Source organism: Bos mutus, chromosome 6, assembly GCF_027580195.1.
Source record: "Bos mutus isolate GX-2022 chromosome 6, NWIPB_WYAK_1.1, whole genome shotgun sequence".
NCBI lineage: Eukaryota > Metazoa > Chordata > Mammalia > Artiodactyla > Bovidae > Bos > Bos mutus.
In genome coordinates, this window is record NC_091622.1 from 84,715,938 (window position 1) to 84,738,185 (window position 22,248).

The following is a 22,248-nucleotide window of genomic DNA, read 5'->3' on the forward strand; positions in this document are numbered from 1 at the left end:
TTCATACATTCAAAGTTCTGAAAGAAGAAGCGCTATAACCCCAATAATTTTACATGAAAATGATGTCCTTCAGAAATAAAAGAGAAATCAACATTTTGTCAGACAAATAAAATCTGAGTACAAAATTCATCTTTGGTGAATGTAGATGTAAAATTAGCAAATAAAATTCAACAGCACAAAAATTGGATCATACTCCATGATCAAATAGAATTTATCTATGGGTTTCAAGGATGGGTCAACATACATAAATCAATAATGTGGTACTCGTCATTAAGAGAATGAAAAACAAAATTAAAAGCTCATCTTAATATATGTGAACAAATTTGGAAAATATCACAACTCTTCATGATAAAAATGCTTAACGAACTGGATATTAAAAACAACATGATCAACATAATAAAGTCCATCTATGACCAACCTGGGCTTCCCTTACAGCTCGGTGGTAAAGACTCCATCTCCAATGCAGGAAACACAGAGATGCAGTTTTGATCCCTGGGTTTTTGGGAAGATCCCCTGGAGGAGGCATAGCAATCCACTCTAGTATCCTTGCTTGAAAAAACCCCATGGAGAGAGGTACCTGGGGAGCTATAGTCCATGGGGTTGCAAAGAATCGTACACAACTGAAGTGACTGAGCATGACAGGCCTACAGCTAGCATCATACAAAATGATGAAAGGCTGGAAGTTTTTCCTCTGAAATTCCATCAGAAATAATGCATGTGTGCTACTCAATAGAATAATAAATGTCCTAGCCAGAACAATCATGCAAGAGAAAGAAATAAAAGATATCCAAATTGGAAAGGAAGAAGTAAAATTTTCTTCCTTTTCAGATGATATGATCTTATATATAAGAAATTCAAAGACTCCACCAAAAAACTGTTAGAAGCAACTAATGGATTCAGAGTATTTTTAGGATAAAAATCACCATACAAAAATAAGTTGCATTTCTATACACCAACAGCAAAACATCTTAAAAATGATGAAAGGAAACAACCCTATTCAAAATAAAAACAAAAGCAGTAAAGTATTTGAAAATAAATTTACCAAGGTAGTGAAAGTTCTGAACACTGTAGACTTTTTTTTGAAATAAATAGAAGAAACATAAAAGTTACAGTTATATATATATATAACTGTAACTTTTTATGTTACTTTTTATATTAATTCTTTTTATAAATATAAAAACTTTTTATATTAATTATATATCCATATATATATATATATATATACTCATGGATGGGTAGAATTAATATTGTCAAAATGTCCATGCTAATCCAAGGTGACTTTTTTCAATGCAATTAATATACTAATTACAAAGCATGTTTAAACAAATAGAAAAAAATCTGAATATTTGATTAGGCCACAGAACACCCTGAATTGTTGAAGCAATCCTGAGAAAGAAGAACAAAGCTGGAGGCATTATACTTCTTGTTCAAATTATGTCACAATGCAATAATAATCAGAACAGTATGACACTGGCATAAAATATGCACATACACCAATGGAACAGAATTGAGAGTTTAAAAAAGTATCAAATATAACATCAGCTAACATTTGATATGGGATCTAATAACACTAAAAGGGAAATGGATAATATACTCAATTAATGGGATTAGAAAACCAGTGGCTCATATCACTTTTATATATCCCAGTCTTATGAATTGCTGAAATTGCTAAAATGTCAGGTTAATGGTACGTAACCATTTTGCTGAGTTCATGCAGATAATAAAATAAAATCATTCCCAGTATATGTGACTATTCCTATCAGGGTAAATAGCCACTGTGAAAGAGATCCAAGTTAGAAAGTAGGTGCCAAGTATCCAGTTGGTCTACTCAAACTATGGTGCCATATTAGGAATTCAGTGTTTAATTAGATCTTTAGCAGATGTGATCCTCCTGACACTCAGTTAGGGCATAGTTACATGAGTTTGGTAAATAGGAGTCCAAACACTGGGGCCCATGTAAAGCTTCACTTGCCATCACCACAGCCATTTTGTTAATTTGTTCTAGGGACTGTCACTGGGGTAGATCATGATAGAGGCTGTCTGATGTGACCTGGCTGGGTAATTTGGCCTGTGTTATTGCTTAATGCCTATTCTATGATGGATGGCTTATGGGGGGAAATAACAGTGTCTCAGAGCCAAGGAACACGATGCACTATCAGTAGTCAACAGACAAGAATGAATGGATTCTTTCAAAAACTCAAAACATAATGAACCATGGCAACACCTTGATTTGAGATTTCTGGCTTCCAAAACTGTGAAAGAAGAAATTTCTATTAAAGTATACTTTACCATCTGAGCCATGGCTTCCCTGGTGTCTCAGATGGTAAAGTATCTGCCTGCGAGGCAGGAGATGCAGGTTCTGTCCCCGGGTCTGAAAGATTCCCTGGAGAAGGGAATGGCAACCCACTCCAGTATTTTTGCAGGAGAAGTCCATGGGCAGAGGAGCCTGGTGGGCTACAGTCCATGAGGTCACAAAGAGTCAGACACGACTGAACAACAAACACTAGAGTAAGCTACCAAGTTTGTGGCAATTTGTTATAGCAGCCCTAGAAACCCAATATAGAGTATTCTACTTGACTTTTTCTACTCTTTTTCCACAGGCCAGGAATATAATTTGGGTTTGTGCCAACAACAAAGTGTATCTATTCAATTACCCATTTGGTAATTGATAAAATCCTTGGTTGTGACTGTGATACTACTGTCCTCTTGAGAAATAATTGAGGGGATCATTAGGGATCATTAGCATGTACACCTACTAAGATGCTACCATCTGAGCCACCAGGTAAGCCCGTGGTGACTCAGATGGTAACATCATACTGTACAAGCTAAAGAACCTGTCTAGTAAACAGGAGATCCAGGGTTTGAATCCCAGTAGTGCCTGACAGTTGACTACAGTATATTATTGTGAATTCCCTGGTGGTTCAGAGGGCAAAGAATCTGTCAGCAATGCAGGAGACTCAGGTTTGATCTCTGGGTTGGGAAGATCCTCTGGAGAAGAGAATGGTTACCCACTCCAGTATTTTTGCCTGGAGAATCCCATGGACAGTGGAGCCTGGTGTGCTACAGTCCATGGGGTCACAAAGAGTTGGACATGACTGAGCAACTAACACTTTCACTTCACTTTCACAGGATGTTACACCATTCTTCTTCTGAAGGACCCAGTCTCTTCATTAGTCAATGGATCAGATCTGAAAATTTTCAGGCCTAAAAATGTGTCAAATGATTATGATTTTAGGGTAGCAATGGTCCTTATCATTCTGATATTTATCCTTGAACTCTTCCAGTAGTATGTGCATAATATATGAATTATAAATTAAACACATTTTATATTCTGTTAAGAGTGGTGAGGAAATAGAAGTATGAGTTTCTTAATGGATGTTTTTCAACCATTATCGAGAATTTCTACAAGCAACCTAGAAGTCTTTGAGATTTTGGACCTTGCTCTAATTTGACATTGATCAACTATGTTAATATTTCTTAGGCTTGTTTATTTAAAGTGTTATATATGCATCGGTTTCCTTAAATCATAATATCTCTGTTACATATTGCTGTATAATTAATCAGTCACCCTAATATTTGTTCATGACCCTCTGTATCAGCAATTCGGGCTGGGCTCAGGGAAATGCCATCTTTATTAATTTCCTGAACTTATTCTTTACTATACAGTTAGCCATCAGCTTAGCTGGGGGAGAGTGATCCAAGAAGACATCCTTCTCTTGGCTGTGGTTTGGCAGGTTAGCAATAATCCTTGATTCTCACCTTCCTGTGGCCTCTAAGAGGACAGCCTTGGACTTTTCCCATGATAACAGAATCTTAGACCAACTTGCATGAAAGTTCTAGGCCTGGAACTTGGGTTTGGAAGTTTGGGTTTGGAACTTGGGTTTGGAAGTCATGCAATGTCACTTCTGCTTCTGCTATTGAGTTTTGGAACGAGTCATTAGTCAATTCCAAATTCAAAAGGTGGAGAAGCAGCCTCCACCTCTCGATGGGAGGAGATACAAAGCAAACATAGCCATTTATCATGTACTATGGTCAGAAGCTCATGACCTAGAAAAATCAACAAAGCAAAGTTAATTTGATTCATAACAGGAAGGGTGTGAAGTATTTTGACAGGGCTTTACTACTGCCTCAGAGCAGGGAAATCAGGAGCAGATATTTAAGGTGTTGAGGCCTGGAAAGTGATATCAAGGGGAACTTTGTAATGTAAGGAAGAGGTCGGGACTGAACAAGGTTTATGACATAAATTTATTATTTTATTTTTTTATGGCATAACTTTAGATTGCTGCACACAGTGAAGTGAGGTCTTGAGTCTTGTCTTACTGAGCAAGCTAAGTGCTTTAATAAGTATACTACTTTAGTTGGTCGCATCTTATCACCCTGCAATAAAATAAGATATTTTTTTCTGGTTCTCATTATTATCTAACAGAGGACTTGGGGAAAAAATGGTTCTGATATTTTTTGACATGTCTAATAAAATATAGATGTTTTTATTACTCATTTTAAAAAACCTGCTTTGCTACAATGTGGCAGGTTCTTCACAAAACTTTTCTCTTTACTGCCATCTATTGTTGAGAATTGATAAATAAATCACACTATGTGCTAATTGAATGGCATCACCGACTCCATGGACATGAGTTTGGGTAAGCTCTGGGAGTTGGTGATGGACAGGGAAGCCTGGTGTGCTGCAGTCCATGGGGTCGCAGAGTTGGACACGACTGAATGACTGAACTAAACCGAATTCACTAACTATGCCTCATCCAGAAATTTTACTTTTTGATTAGTCTTCTTTACCCCACACTGTTTTATATCAGACTTTCATTAACACATCTGTCTTGGTACTTTACCTCTAAGATGATATAGGAAAATGGCACTACTTTTCTCTGGTACAAATCTATTTCATTGAATTGGGGACTTTTTTAGGATAACCATTTTTTATTTAAAATATATAGGAATAAATGTGATGTTTATTAAAAATTTCATAGTTGTAAAAATCCAAACTCTCTAATTCTTAAAAACTTTGCTATTTTTTAAAAATTTTGCTGTGTTTTTAATATCAGCACTTAATGAATCAATTACAATACTCAGACTGCTGCATTGTTAAGGAAGTGGTTAAAGTCTAAAGACATACAAACCAACTCAAAGTACCAGGATATTTGCCAGTAGAATCCAGAACAGGAAAAGCAAGCTCTTCCAACAGGAAAGGATTAAGTCAGTTGTGATATTTTTATTGTCAAAGGTCAAGAGAAATATTTGATACTGCTTATTGTCTCTCTAATATTGAATAAGTTACATGACAAAACTCGCCTTTATAACTTTATTGATTTAACTACATATTTGCAACTTTTACAGTAGTCCAGCCCTTTTGTACAGAGAAGGCAATGGCACTCCACTCCAGTACTTTTGCCTGGAAAATCCCATGGATGGAGGAGCCTGGTAGGCTGCAATCCATGGGGTTGCTAAGAGTCGGACACGACTGAGCAACTTTGCTTTCACTTTCATGCATTGGAGAGGGAAATGGCAACCCAATCCAGTGTTCTTGCCTGGAGAATCCCAGGGACGGGAGAGCCTGGTGGCTGCTGTCTATGGGGTCACACAGAGTCGGACAGGACTAAAGTCACTTAGCATAGCATAGCATAGCCCTTTTGTAACTTTATCTCCTGTGCTCTTTAAACTTGCCTTGCAAAGTGGCCCAGGTATTTCTTGTCTAACACCATTCTTCCACAGGCTTTAAGATTAAGAAAATCTGCATGACTTACTGGATTCCTGATCTAAGTTTTCTCCACTGCTGGGGAAGAAGCTACTTGCACACCACAGTATGTGCTGCTGCTGCTAAGTCGCTTCAGTCGTGTCCGACTCTGTGCGACCCCACAGACGGCAGCCCACCAGGCTCCCCCGTCCCTGGGATTCTCCAGGCCATAACACTGGAGTGGGTTGCCATTTCCTTCTCCAATGCAGGAAAGTGAAAAGTGAAAGTGAAGTCGCTCAGTCGTGTCCGACTCCTAGTGACCCCATGGATTGCAGCCTACCAGGCTCCTCTGTCCATGGGATTTTCCAAGCAAGAGTACTGAAGTGGGGTGCCATTGCCTTCTCCGACCACAGTGTATGGTATGGCCTACAAATAACTGCAAGGAACCTATCTCTGTAGCTGTGTTTCAAATATGCATATTTCACTTAGGACAGGCACATTGAGTATCATGCTAAGATAATGAAATTTTCTTAATTTTTTGAAACCAATTGTCACTTATAATTTATGCAGTAAATTCTAAAAATTAAAAACACATTCTAAACTGATTTCTAATTAATTCCAAAATTGTTCTACTTAATTCTAAAAATTAAAAAGGCAGTATCTTAAAATGAAGTTAGTTAATATATTAATATTTTTAATATTTGCAACATTTATACTGGTTTATTTGAATTTAGGAACTTCTCTGTTATTAAGAACTATCCTGTAAAGAAACAGTGAAGGAGAAAATTAACCCTAAAAAGCTCAAAACATTTCCCACTAAATACTGTCAACTAAAATATAGAGTCACAACCTTAAAGTAGAGAGCTATTTTAATTGGTGGGCATGTTTAGGACTCCAAGCCCAGGAGACAGTATCTAAGGAGCTCCGAGAAAACTGTTCCAAGGAGGCAGGAGGGGAAGTCAGGCTGTGTACAAATTTGCAATAAAGGGAGCAGGCAGTCTGAACACCAAAGATCAGGTATCAAGCTAAGGAATTTAGCATTCTATGTAGGGGAAGGTGCGAGCCTCTGGGCTCCCTGAATTCATTCTTTTCATATGCACCTCAGCTCTCTGGGCCAATTGTTTCCTAGTTCACCTTGCTTCTTGCACTCTCCTGGTTCCTCAGCAATCACTGTGGGGGGGTGGCAGCATCCATGTGATCACAGTTTTGGGAGTCCTCATTCTCATGTGGAGGCCAGAAATTGCTGATGGCTGTGACATTCTTATTTATTAATATGGAAGTTAGATATTTTCATTTCACAATACTAATATAAATGTGTAATGAAGATTATAAAAAATTATTCATTTAAATTTATACAAACTATTTTAAACTCAAATACTATTTTAAAACTCAAGTACATATATAAGATGAAGAAAGTAGACTGAAAGAGAATACATTGCAACAGCCTAGACCATACTGTTAATTCTACCATGCTGCCTGAAATAACAGGCAATCTGGGCTTGGATTACAATGTGAAGCAGGGCAAAGGCTAACAGAATTTTGTCAAGAGAAGACACTGGTCATAGCAAAGCCCCATTATCAATAACCCAAGAGATGACTCTACACATGGACATTACCAGGTGGTCAATATCAAAATCAGATTGATTATGTTCTTTAATGCCAAACATGGAAAACTCTATACAGTCAGCAACAAAAAACAAACAAACATGTAGTTGACTGTGTCTCAGATCATGAACTCCTTATTGCAAAATTCAGACTTAAACTGAAGACAGTAGGGGAACCACCTAGCCATTCAGCTATGACTTAAGTCAAATCCCTTATGATTAGTCAGTGGAGATGATGAATAGATTCAAGGGATTAGATCAGGTGACAGAGTGCTTGAAGAACCATGGATGAGAATACATAACATTGTACAGGAGATAGTGACCAAGAAAAAGAAATGCATGAAGGAAAATTGATTGTTTGAGGAGGCTTTACAATAGCTAAGGAAAGAAGAGAAGCAAAGGTAAGGGAGAAGGGAAAAGGTATATACAACTGAATACAGAGTTCCAGAGAATAGCAAGGAGAGATAAGAAGGCCTCCTTAAATGAACAATGCAAAGAAAACAATACAATGGGAAAGACTAGAGATTTCTTCAAAAACATTGGAGATATTGAGGGAACATTTCATTCAAGGATGGGTATGATAAGGGAGAGAGATTATAGGGGCCTGAAAGAAGCAGAAGAGATTAAGAAGAGGTGCCAAGAATAAACAGAGCTATTAAAAAAGGTCTTAATGACCTGGATAATCATGATGGTGTGGTCACTAACTTGAGCTGGACATACTGGAATGTGATGTAGTCCATCAAGTGAGCCTTAAGAAGCATTACTATGAACAAAACTACTGGAGGTTATGGAATTCCAGCTGAGATAATTAAAATTCTAAGAAATGATAATATTAAATGCTGCACTCAATATGTCAGGAAATTTGGAAAACTGGGCAGTGGCCATAGGATTGGAAATGGTCAGTTTTCATTTTAATCCCAAAGAAGAGCAATGCCAAAGGATGTTCAAACTACCAAGCAAGTCTGCTCATTTCACATGCCAGCAAGTTTATGCTCAAAATCCTTCAGGCTAGGCTTTAGCAGTATGTGAACCGAGAATTTCCAAATGTACAAGCTGGATATGGAAAAGGCAGAGGAATCAGAATTCAAATTGCCAACATCCATTGGATCATAGGATAAGAAAGAGAATTCCAGAAAAACTTCTGCTTCATTAACTGTGTTAAAGTAATGAATTGTGTGGATCACAACAAACTGTGCAAAACTCTTAAAGAAATGGGAATATCAGACCATCTTACCTGCCTCCTGAGAAATCTGTATGCAAGTCAAGAAGTAGCAGTTAGAACCAGACATGGAAAAATGGACACGTTCCAAATTGGGAATGGAATAGGTCAAGGATGTACATTGTCACCATGCTTATTCAACTTCTATGCAGAGTACATCATGCAAAATGCTAGGCTGGATGAAGCACAAGCTGGAATCAAGATTGCCGGGAGAAATATCAATAACCTCAGACATGCAAATGACACCACCTTTATGGTAGAAAATGAAGAGGAACTAAAGAACCTCTTGATGAAAGTGAAAGAAGAGAGTGAAAGAGTTGGCTTAAAACTCAACATTCAGAAAACTAAGATCATGTCATCAGGTCCCATCAAGAAGACATATCAAAGTGAAAGTTGCTCAGTTGTGTTCAACTCTTTGCGACACATGGGATTCTCCAGGCCAGAACACTGGAGTTGGTAGGCTTTCCCTTCTCTAGGGGATCTTCCCAACCCAGGGATTAAACCCAGGTCTCCTGCATTGCAGGCAGATTCTTTACCAGCTGAGCTACAAGGGAAGCCCAAGGGAAGATCCGGTCCCATCAATTCATGGCAAATAGGTGGCGAAACAATGGAAACAGTGAGAAACTTTATTTTCTTGGGTTTCAAAATCACTGCAGTTGGTGAGTACAGACATGAAAGTAAAAGACAATTGCTCCTTGGAAGAAAAGCTATGACAAACCTAGACATATTAAAAAGCAGAGACATTACTTTTCCCTACAAAGGTCCATTTACTCAAACTATGATTTTTCCAGTAGTCATATACGGATGTGAGAGTTGGACCATAAATAAAGCTGAGCACCAAAAAATTGATGCTTTTGAACTGTGGTGGTGGAAAAGACTCTTGGGAGTCCCTTACACAGCAAGGAGATCAAACCAGTCAATCCTAAAGGAAATCAATTCTGAATAGTCATTGGAAGAATTGATACTGAAGCTGAAGCTCCAATACTTTGGCCACCTGATGCAAAGAGCTGACTCAATGGAAAAGACCCTGATGCTGGGAAAGATTGAGGGCAGGAGGAGAAGGGGGCTACAGAAGATGAAATGATTAGATAGCATCACCTACTCAATGGACATGAATCTGAGCAAACTCCAGGAGATAGTGAAGGACAGAGGAGCCCCATGCTGTAGTCCATGGGGTCAAGAGTGGGACATGACTTAGCGACTGAACAGTACAGCAGAACCCTACTGCTTTATGATTGTTATGTTAGAATATTATGAGTAACCAAAGTTGCTATATGTATGTATTTAAGTATAATCCTTGTATTCCTTAATTCTTTTAAATAAAAAAATGGAATATAAATATATTATATATACACACTGTACACTAAACACTTTTATACTCAGATAATTTCAGAATTAGAATTAAGTTTAGGATTCATGTTAAGGCATTGTAAAATAAACAATTTCAAGTGTTTTCTTGGAATATTCTAAGTGTATTTATAATTTTTACAGCAATGCTCCCAAATCAACAATAAAATTATAAGCCTTTAATAAAGAGAAGTAGAAGTTTTTTAAATTATAGAATTTACCAATTTGATATTTAGTAAAATAAACTAAATTATCAACAATTAACAACTTGGTAATAGCAAAACAATTAGACATCAAGATCATCGTTTTTGAGAAACAAAATATCATGGCAAGGCCTGCTGAAGCTTCTTAACTCCCTTTCCCCTCCCTTGCTCCTGATGAAATTTACCATGTCATGAAAATATGACTTGAATATGTATCTAAACAAAAATCTCTGGACTGGAATATGGGTGGGAGTGGAAAATGGACCACAAGGGTGACTTTTCAGAATGCATACATGGCAAATATTGAGTGTCTTTCCTTTGGAAATGAATACATTGACTTCTTTGTCTAGAAAAGCTTGTCTCTAGGGCTTTTAACTGGAGAAGGCAATGGTACCCCACTCCAGTACTCTTGCCTGGAAAATCCCATGAACAGGGGAGCCTGGTAGGCTGCAGTCCATGGGGTCTCTAAGAGTCGGACACGACTGACCGACTTCCCTTTCACTTTTCACTTTCATGCATTGGAGAAGGAAATGGCAACCCACTCCAGTGTTCTTGCCTGGAGAATCCCAGGGATGGGGGAGCCTGGTGGGCTGCCGTCTCTGGGGTCGCACAGAGTTGGACACGACTGAAGTGACTTAGCAGCAGTAGCAGGGCTTTTAACAGATGGTTTTCACAGACTAGCTCCTCTAGAAAAGCTGCACAATATTTCATCTGAGTGTACCTTCTCTCCTACCTCCTGACGTTCATGTTTCAGTAATGTGCATTGAATGTTATAACTATGCTCCGAGTTTTGTGTCTGAATAAAAACAACTGAGTCTGAGATAACCTGGAAATACATTTTAAAATGTATGTATTCACATTTGGAGCAAACACTGAAACCAAGATGAAAAATGTGACTTAACAACTTGAACAACATTAGGGAAAAATACACAAAAATGATGGACTTACAATGTAATTAGGCATTACACATAATTCAAAAGAAGTAGAGAGTTTAAGTAAAGTGAGAACTTGAGAGTTGAATAACACCTCAAAGATCAGATTATGAAACAATAGGAGGTAATAAAATATATTTTCAGCTATTTTATAACTGGTATGAATGCCAATTACTCTCTTGTGCATAAAATACAATTGAATAGAGAGGGTCATGAGCATAAATTTCTTCCTTATTCCTTTATATTTTGAGAGGAATTGCTAAATGAAAGAAAAGCACAGTTTTATTCCTTCCCTGATAAGCAACAAAAAGTGATGGTTGTATTCCACAGCTTCAGATAGCCCCTGCTTTCTTGGAGTCGACTCTGTACTTCAATTCCCAAATGGGACAATACGAAATATTTTTCACTTTCATTTTCAGTTCAGTTCAGTAGCTCAGTCATGTCCTACTCTTTGCGACCCCATGAATTGCAGCATGCAAGGCCTCCCTGTCCATCACCAACTCCCAGAGTTCACTCAAACTCACGTCCATCGAGTCAGTGATGCGATCCAGCCATCTCATCCTCTGTCGTCCCCTTCTCCTCCTGCCCCCAATCCCTCCCAGCATCAGAGTCTTTTCCAATGAGTCAACTCTTCGTATGAGCTGGCCAAAGTACTGGAGTTTCAGCTTTAGCATCATTCCTTCCAAAGAAATCCCAGGGCTGATCTCCTGTAGAATGGACTGGCTGGATCACCTTGCAGTCCAAAGGACTCTCAAGAGTCTTCTCCAACACCACAGTTCAAAAGCATCAATTCTTCTGTGCTCAGCTTTCTTCACAATCCAACTCTCACATCCATACATGACCACTGGAAAAACTATAGCTTTGACTAGATGGACCTTTGTTGGCAAAGTAATGTCTCTGCTTTTGAACATGCTATCTAGGTCAGTCATAACTTTCCTTCCAAGGAGTAAGCATCTTTTAATTTCATGGCTGCAATCACCATCTGCTGTGATTTTGGAGCCCCCAAAAATAAAATCTGACACTGTTTCCACTGTTTCCCCATCTATTCTTTAGTTTAATTTGTGATTATGATCAAGATAGCACAGTACTTTATCAAGTAGGATTTTATTCTAAGCAGAGTTGCAGTTCTCTGTGCCTAACAGGATGAACATCCAGTGGAGGAAAATCTGATGAGACAGGATAAAGGTGATTTTTTTTTTTTTTTTCACTATAGTAGCCTAAAATGCTGACTCATTTATTCCACACGTATTGGCTCCAAGAAGTGAGGCATGTCCCAGACAGGAAAGCAGGCATGGCTGGAGCAGAGCATCACTAGTGCCATCAGCAAAGTATCTGGGGGCGTGACAGACAGAGGGACTTAACATCTCAGCCAGTAGGGTGAGAGGCACGCATATCCTCTAAAATCACCCTGCTCTGCCCTGAATGACCGGCAGGTGGCGCACAAACCTGCATTTCTTCTGTGTGGGTAACCCCACTCAAATATACTTGTAGCTGGTTTTACTTTCTATAAGAGTTGAGAAAGTGAAAGTGACAGTGAAGTGGCTCAATCGTGTATGACTCTTTGCGACCCCATGGACAGAGTAGCCTACCAGGCTTCTCTGTCCATGGGATTTTCCAGGCAAGAGTACTGGAGTGGGCTGCCATTTCCTTCTCCAGGGGATCTTCCCAACCGAGGGATTGAACCTGAGTCTCCTGCATTGCAGACAGACACTTTACCGTCTGAGCCATTTAGTTTGAGAGAACTAAAAGTTGAAGAGGAGCATATCAATACAAAAGAGGTAGTTTGCAAACACTGAGATTAAGTAAAGCTATTTGTCTATTCTTTTTTTTGAAGGTCTTTGGAAAGTGGCATTGTAAGTGAAAAATAGAAAATACACAGGATGAGTTTAGACAGAAGGTGAGTGTTAAAAGGCATTAAAACAAATATTACTATGTAAATTTACTTGTCATGAGGGCATCTGAACTCTTAAGTTTCAAATGTAATGTTTTCCAAAAATATAATTAGCTTTAAATTTTTATTGTCTGGTTTTTGACTGATTTGCTGTGTTTTTCCCTTCCCTCACTTCCTTCCTTCCTTTCTTTTTCTCTCCTGTTTTCTATCTTTCTCTGTCTCTCTCTCTCTTCTGTCTCTCTCTCTCTTTTTTTTAAGATGTTTGAATCATTTATTGAATCTGTGCTTCTTAAATCACTAGAGGTAAAGCTTATTTTAATAAGTCTGTTTATGGGGACTTAAGCTGTGAAATTAAAACACGCTTACTCCTTGGAAGAAAAGTTGTGACCAACCTAGATAGCATATTGAAAAGCAAAGACATTACTTTGCCAACAAAGGTCTGTCTAGTTAAGGCTAGCTATGGTTTTTCCAGTGGTCATGTATGGATGTGAGAGTTGGACTGTGAAGAAAGCTGAGTGCCAAAGAATTGATGCTTTTGAACTGTGGTGTTGGAGAAGACTCTTGAGAGTCCCTTGGACTGCAAGGAGATCCAACCAGTCCATTCTAAAGGAGATCAGCCATGGGATTTCCTTGGAAGGACTGATGCTAAAGCTGAAACTCCAGTACTTTGGCCACCTCATGTGAAGAGTTGACTCATTGGAAAAGACTCTGATGCCGGGAGGGATTGGGGGCAGGAGGAGAAGGGGACAACAGAGGATGAGATGGCTGGATGGCATCACTGACTCGATGGACGTGAGTCTGAGTAAACTCTGGGAGTTGGTGATGGACAGGGAGACCTGGCATATTGCGATTCATGGGGTCGCAAAGAGTTGGACACGACTGAGAGGCTGAACTGAACTGAAGAAAAGCTGTTAAAACAATTCTCTTGTTAGTTTTCTTAAATCATACTATTCTAGCCCATTTCAATATTGTATAGATACTGTCAGTTTGGTTTTTAAGGGGGGATGAGATAGAGGATTTGCTTATACTCTATTATTTAATGAAGTAGCTTGTTAGTAAGAGGGTAACAGGCAGGAAGGCTAGAGGTCTGTAAACGGAGGAAATAGTCTACAAGTGTCAGACATATTTTATCTCTCAAGTGGCAGGACTGACTTCCCTGGTGGCCAGACAGTAAAAGTGTCTGCCTACAAAGCGGGAGACCCAGGCTCAATCCCTGGGTCAGGAAGATCCCCTGGAGGAGGAAATGGCAACCCACTCCAATATTCTTGCCTGGAAATTCCCATGGACAGAGGAGCCTGGGGCTACAGTCCATGGGGTCCCAAAGAGTCGGACAGGACTGAGTGACTTCACTTTCACTTTAAGTGGAAGGAGGAAACATACAAGTGTTAGATTTTTTCTGCTTCTCCATACAAATTTAAAAAGAGGTTTCTTTTGAAAATCTGTGTTGCCATGATGACACCTGGCTCCAGCTGAACTTCACTTTTCTCAAACCTTGAGCTAACCAATGTGTTATTCTTAATCCTTGTTTGGAAATGTTTGTCTTAAGCTATGTTAACGAACTACGCATTTACCCTAGACTCTTGTCTTCAAGTGGGTTCCCCTAAGACTCAGAACAAACTTGACAAACCAGTATGTTTTCCTCATACATTATTCTCCTAATCTATGTTAATGGAACTCTGTATTTACTTGGAAACCTGCCTTTCTTCAAGATTCATGCCAATCGTTTTATGACCCCAGATGACTCACCTGGTGCCAATGTTATCACAAAATGCATGTTGTGGGTGAGGGGACTGGTGCCAGTCTCTGAGTTTTGAGACATTGCTTTTCTCTAATTAGCTGACTGCTAGTAGCTATATAACATCTGGCTAAACACCAGCAGGGGGGCACTATTTCTGCCCCCTTCTGATGTCTATGTCAGAAGTTTTCTCTATCTCTTTTATACTTTAATAAAACTTTATTACACAAAAGCTCTGAGTGATTAAACCTCGTCCCTGGCTCCGGATTGAATTCTTCTCTGGAGGCCGAGAATCCCAGCGTCTCTCGTGGTTCAGCAACAACTTTTCATTAGGATGCTAATTTTTTGTTATGTAATTTTTTCTTTTTGAAACTCTGCATGAAGAATTTCAGATTAAATACTAATAGGTAGCAAACTTTTTAATAGAACAGCTAAAATTAAAAATACAGAGTTTTAACAGGCCTAATTAGTACAATTATAGAGTTTTATGTGAAAGTGAAGTCACTCAGTCATGTCCAACTCTTTGTGACCCCATGGTCTGTATCCTCCATCCATGTATCCTCCATCCATGGAATTTTCCAGGCAAGAGTACTGGAGTGGGTTGCCATTTCCTCCTCCAGGGGATCTTCCCAACCAAGGGATCGAACCTGGGTCTCCTGCATTGCAAACAAGTGCTTTTACCATCTGAGCCACCAGGGAAGTAAAAATATAAAGACAGGGTATTTCGTGAGTGGGAATATATGAAGAGTAGAAATCTAGAATAAACAAAGTTAATCGAATGCAATAAAGAAGAAAATATACACCGTTTGACAATAGTGTTGTAGCCACGCATTCCGGGAAACAAACTCACTCAGAAGGACAATGCAGATAGTGCAGTGCAGTTTATTACACCCACGGGCTCAAGGCAGAGTCTCCTCTTAGCCAAGGGCCCCGACCAGCATTTGTGAAAATCTTTCATACCCCATGTGCACATGTCTGAACCCACCTCCCCAAATTCCTTGAGACTTACATAAACCAAGGAAAATACAATCCCAATAACCCCATGATTCACGTGCTATGTGCTCATGTGCTCAAACAGTCAAACAATTAGCCAATAATCAATAAGCCCGAGGTTACACTCCGATAGATACAGAAAAATTTATGGCCTGTCTGGAGGGAGGGGTGATTAGTGTGTTTTCTCTTAGGCGATGAGTAACCTAGATATGATCTTCAAGGTTCCCCTGTCTGGAGGGGGTCTTATCCTTCTGTTGTTGTTTTCATAGGCACTAAACACAGAGTTCAGAGTCCATTGGAAGGGTGGCCGAGCGTGATCAGCATGAACAGGCCTAAGGTGAAGTCCAGGCCCTATGAATTCCTTCTTCAATTGCATTAGGATTTTTAATTGTTCTAATTATAGAAAATTCAACTTAGAAAGATTAGGCTTCTATTTCTAAACCAACTACACTTTAAGTCTTAATAAAGCCTAGAGATATAAAGAATATTCTTGAGTGTGATTCCTCTCTATGTGTTACCTCTCTTTTCCTGGACCTTGGAGCTGACATCTCTGAGAACTTTTGGAAAGAATCAGTACAAGTCATAAGATTTCAAACAATAAAAAGTTACTAGAATCTTAACATTTTCATCTCTTTTTCATTGAAAATAAGTGATTTCCTAAAAAGATGTATTTTCATAGTAATGTGAAGACTCTGGAGGCAAATGGTAAAATGTGCCCCACATACATTTAAATGTTTTGAGACATTTTTACTTAAAGGTGGTACCAGTTCTGCTCAGTAAAGGATGAGTTACAACTTTCATCTTAAGAGTACTATTAGCTACACATTTTCTCCAGTTTGCAAAGTGGCTACTCACAAGGATTGGAGTTTGAACTAATCTTCTCTAGAATCTGGGCGAGGCCTGAGGCAATGCGATTGGCCTTTTCTTCTGTGAAGTATGTGACCACTGACCCCAGAGGAAACATCACAATACTATATTCGCCTGAACTTTGAACAAATTCTTCCATTTCCTGCAGGGATAAATTTCTCTCTGTTACACAAGTGCAGGATCCTAGTGGGAAGAGGCTCTTCTACACCTCCAGATAGGCAGATTTGAGAGATTTGTGAGAGACACTGTTAGACTGAGTCTGTCTCCTGCCACCTAGAGCCATCTAGTCTGCTTAAGAGGGAATGTGTTTCTGAAAATGATGGCTTAAGTATATAATGAGTGATTACACCTAAAGACATGGAACCAAATCATTACCCAAAATGAATAAGTGATAAGAGCCAGATGTTCTCATGGTGTGTGTGTTAGTCACTCAATTGTGTCTAATTCTTACAAGCTCATGGACTGTAGCCTGTCAAACTCCTCAGTCCATGGAATTCTCCAGGCAAGAATATTGGAGTGGGTTGCCACTCCCTTCTCCAGGGGATCTTCCTGATCCAGGGATCAAACCCAGGTCTTCTGCATTGCAGGCAGATTCTTTACTCTTGGAGCCACCCACCTCTCAAAATTAATTTTATGAACCAACAGACCTGTTCGCAAATTTATAAAGATATTCTTTGTAAGGAAGCCCAAGAAGGGTTTCAAACTAGACTTTTAAAATTTGTAGCATACCAGTTTATAGGCAATATATTTTAAATAACTTGATCTAACTTCCTGTTATTAGTTCAGGATACTTTACTCACCTTTATTGCTTCACTTATTAATAGGGCTAAAAAAGATCTTTTAAGAAATGGAGTATATGTGAATGTCACCCTCTCGAGATGTGTTATTTCTTTGTAAATATTTATAGTCACCCTACAATTAATGATGTTTCTCAATTTAAAGCTAGTAAAATTACCAGGGGAAAGACAGTGCCATAAACAAATGTAGACTGCTATTTTTAGCTTAGCTAATGTTAAGAGAGTATCTGATATCCTAGGAATTGGTGTTTTACCATTTTGACTCATTTCCCTAAACAGTGATTGAAAAAAAAAAAATTACACACACACAGATATATTAAGAGTTACACACTTATACCATGTTTCATTAGGAGTCTTGATTTAACTCGCAGTTCTTTTCTATTCTGTGACTGGTATAATTTTTTCATCAGAGACATAAGCCGTGATTGGTATTCATATTACTCCAGTATCTATATTAATAATTGGGTTTAGAATAAAATAATTTCCTGCTCTTATGAAGCATGTCTGTTATTTTTCTGAAATTGCATGTGAAAAGTTGGGGGTGGAAGGATAAATGTAATAGTGTGGCATGGTATTATCTGGTGAGCCATGGAATACGTCATGTCTCTTTCTGTTCCTTTAACTATTTAAGATAATGTATTATTACCTCCAGTAATAAGTCAATAGAGCTTGTCTTCAGCTATAACTTGATTGGTATGAAAACATATTCAGAATCCTGAAGTGAAATTTGTCGACTAAAAAAGATGTACAACTTGAGAGTTGTGAGTTAAGTTTTATTTTGGGCAAAATGAGGACTGCAGCCCAGGAGGCAGCATCTCAGATAGCCCTGAGAGACTGCTCCAAAGCGGCAGTGGGGGAAAGTCAATATATAAGGTTTTGGTGAAGGGGGACTTCAATATCACGAAGTACCCAATTTACAAAAGGTTTTTTGTTAGTCATGAGGGTATGATGTCACCATGGAGGGATTTAGTGCTTCTCTAGCTATGAGGAGATGTAAGGATTGAGATCATAAAATCTGTTCCTAAAACATCCAACTATCTAAAGACTTGTCCCACCAGATTCCCTGGAGCACAGGGTGCCTCAGTCCATCCTGAACTCCTTCAGGGATTGTTGAAGATCAACAGCTGTAGCAGCATGGGATTCAATCTCAGTAGAGGCAGATGGCAAATGCCTTGTTGTTCAGTCATTGGCAATGCTCTTGGTAAGTGCCAATTTGTAGTTAACAAATTTCATTTAAAACAATTTTTAATGTCTTATTTTATATTGCAGTATAGCAGACCAACAATATTGTTATATTTTCAGGTGGGCAAAAAGGGACTCAGCCACACACATATATGCATCTGTTCTCCTCCAAATGAAGTGAAAATTTAAACTTCAGTATCAATGTTACCCTTAAGAAAAATCAGGAACTCTCCAGGGAATACCTCTTACCCTGCTATCTCCTACAGAGATTATGCTCATTTACCTGTGCTGTGCTGTGCTTAGTTGCTCCCTCATGTGAGCAACTTTGTGACCCCATGGACTGCAGCCCACCAGTCTCCTCTGTCCATGAGGATTCTCCATGCAATAATCCTGGAGTGGGTTACCATGTCATCCTCCAGGGGATTTTCCCAACTCAGGGATTGAACCCAGGTCTCCCACATTGCAGGCAGATTCTTTAGCATCTGCACCACCAGGGAAGCTCAATACTGGAGCCTATCTCTGCTCCAGGGGATATTCCAGACCCAGGAATTGAACTGAGGTTTCCCATATCATGGGCAGATCCTTTACCAGATCACTTACACCCAGGTTAATGAATATCTGACTCCTCACTGCCTATTAATATAGTACAATATTCTTTCTATGTTTACCTCTTATTTCCTTTTACTTCTAAATGTTTCCTTCCAATATTTCTGGCAGCTCATATTTATTCTTTAATAATATTGAAATATGGATATATGATTTTCTTTTTCACCCTAAAATACCCAATATTATGGTCATAAAGAACCAATTCAACATTTAGGTTTCTCAGTTTTATGGTTTCTAATTTATGTTGAGGACTCCCGATTTATTTCTTATGCTCTCTGATGAGACTGACAGTTTCTAGAAATCTTCACCAGAAAATTATTTTCACTTCTTAAAGTGAATTTGAAATTGAATTCGTTGTCACATCAGAAAACTTTTTTCAACTCTTTCCTGGCTGAGTAAAGTCCATTGCTCTCCAAGAAGCCCTGTCTGATTTCACATCTTCCAGCCACACATAACCTTCTTACTGACCAAAGTCTGTAGTAAGAGTCTGCTCAAGACTCACTAAAGCAACTTATCACTCAGCTGATCATAATAAATACCCCTATTCATAAGTCCATCATGCTTGTTAGGAAGACTACAGCAGGCTCTTTAGTGATTTCCAAAGTTCTTTCAATCCAATATCTGTAAATACATGAAGACACTTATATTTTTTAACATGTCACTGCGTTCTTCTGCTTAAATATCAATGTAAAGGGGGAAAAAAAAAAGGTAACAACATTCATATGAGACCCCAATGGTTTTGAAAATATATTTGGAGTAGTAAACTGAAGACATTCAGCAGCATATCTCTGTTATTGAAACATAAACTTTAAAGGACAATAAAGATTTTATCATAAAAGACACACAAAAAAATCCCTTTACTGTAATAGACTTACCTTAGGAAATGACTTCCCTGGTGGCTCAGACGGTTAAGCATCTGTCTACAATGTGGGAGACTCGGCTTCGATCCCTGGGCCGGGAAGTTCCCTGGAGAAGGAAATGGCAATCCACTCCAGTACTATTGCCTGGAAAATACCATGGACAGAGGAGCCTGGTAGGCTACAGTCCATGGGGTCGCAAAGAGTCAGACGTGACTGAGCGATCTTCACCAGTTCACCGAGGTAATGGTTTGGCAGATTTACAATACAAACCTCCTACAAACTCAAAATTCGGTAAGTATGGGCGGGGAAATTCAAAATCCCAATAGGTCCTGATGAGCCAAATTTCTGCTTTTCCCATGGTCTCACATAGCATAGAGGGTCTTCTTGGAGAAAATAAAGTTTGCTCCAAGGTATTGGCATACATACTTGCTGGGGGAAAATTGCAGCATTGATTTTCTGATGTGTTACAGGGGAAACCAATAAATGTGGTTTCTCTAGATTTCTTATCACATCTAGATGTTAAAAGGAAAGGAAATGCAAAGGAATAAGAAAGAAAGAATTCAGGGAGGGAAGGAACAAAGGAAAAAGGATAGAAGACAAGGATAGGAGGTGGGAAGGAGGCAGAAAGAATGTTTGGGTAGTGAAAGAACAGTAATGTGTAAAATAAAAATAAATTCAGCAAAATCAAATAAAAATGCAATTCTTTGACAAAAATAAGTTCTTTCCGGAAATAAATTCAATCAAAAATTTTAATCACTACTCCAAGTACTGATGGATTTAATACTCATTGTTTCTCCCCAGTTAAATGCAGATGACAGAGTAGTTCTAGCTTATTAACACCAAGTCAACTCTCAGTGGTTTTCTAATTTCCATTTGGCCTCTATTTCTACTTTTCAGCTTGTTTCAGCTTTCACTGCTGCTTGTTCACTTTCACTGTTGAAGAATCTCACAAATATCAGTTTACCTTATCTTGCTGAGTCAAATATCATGACTTCACTAATTTTCCATTGTTTTCTCAGTAGGAAATTACTGAGTAACTTATACCTAATGCAATCATCTCTGGAACGTAGAGTACACATGCATGCATTACTAATATCACACACTTATTTGAGTGTTATCTCTCAGTGATGTTTTTTGAAAGAGAAAAATTCCAAGTATTAATTTTAGAAAATTAAGGAGAAAAAAACATATGTTTGCAAGTATCCAGTCAATTACTTATATACACAGAAAACCTGTTTTACATCTAAGTAAAGAAAATTGAATGCTCCTTTCTTGAGGGTTCTATTCAAAGTTGGTGATCAAATATTCCCTAGGATGGATAACCTGTTTTTAGAATTATTACTACTTTGTAATGTTTAGGAGCTACCCCACGCCCCTAAGCCCGAGGCCAGGGGCGGTGGGTGGGAGGAACTACCCCACGCCCCTACGCCCAAGGCCAAGGGCGGCAGGCGGGAGGAGCAACCCCACGTCCAAGGAGCCGTGGCTGTGCGGGCGCAGGAGGGCCTACAGGAGCTATCCCACGTTGAAGGTCAGGAAGGGCGGCAGTGACGAGATACCCCTCATTCAAGATAAGGAGCATTGGCAGTGCTTTGCTGAAGCAGCCATGAAGAGATACTCCACGCCCAAGGTAAGAGAAACCCGAGTAAGACGGTAGGTGTTGCAAGAGGGCATCAGAGGGCAGACACACTGAAACCATACTCAAACTAGTCAGTCTAATTACACTAGGACCACAGCCTTGTCTAACTCAATGAAACTAAGGCATGCCTGTGGGGCAACCCAAGATGGGTGGGTCATGGTGGAGAGGTCTGACAGAATATGGTCCACTGGAGAAGGGAATAGCAAACCACTTCAGTATTCTTGCCTTGAGAACCCCATGAATAGTATGAAAAGGCAAAATGATAGGATACTGAAAGAAAAACTCCACAGGTCAGTAGGTGCCCAATATGCTACTGGAGATCAGTGGAGAAATAACTCCAGAAAGAATGAAGGGATGGAGCCAAAGCAAAAACAATACCCAGCTGTGGATGTGACTGGTAATAGAAGCAAGGTCCAATGCTCTAAAGAGCAATATTGCATAGGAACCTGGAATGTCAGGTACATGAATCAAGGCAAATTGGAAGTGGTCAAACAGGAGATGGCAAGAGTGAATGTTGACATTCTAGGAATCAGCGAACTGAAATGGACTGGAATCGGTGAATTTAACTCAGATGACCATTATACCTACTACTGCGGGCAGGAATCCCTCAGAAGAAATGGAGTGGCCATCATGGTCAACAAAAGAGTCCAAAATGCAGTACTTGGATGTAATCTCAAAAATGACAGAATG

At 39.0% G+C, this 22,248-nt stretch overlaps 1 pseudogene; it reads right to left on the reverse strand.

Annotated features, from left to right (window-relative positions):
* Positions 1–20,280, reverse strand: part of LOC102283221 (UDP-glucuronosyltransferase 2A1-like) — a 39,616-nt pseudogene extending 19,336 nt beyond the window's left edge.
* Between the last annotated feature and the right edge of the window lie 1,968 nt (positions 20,281–22,248).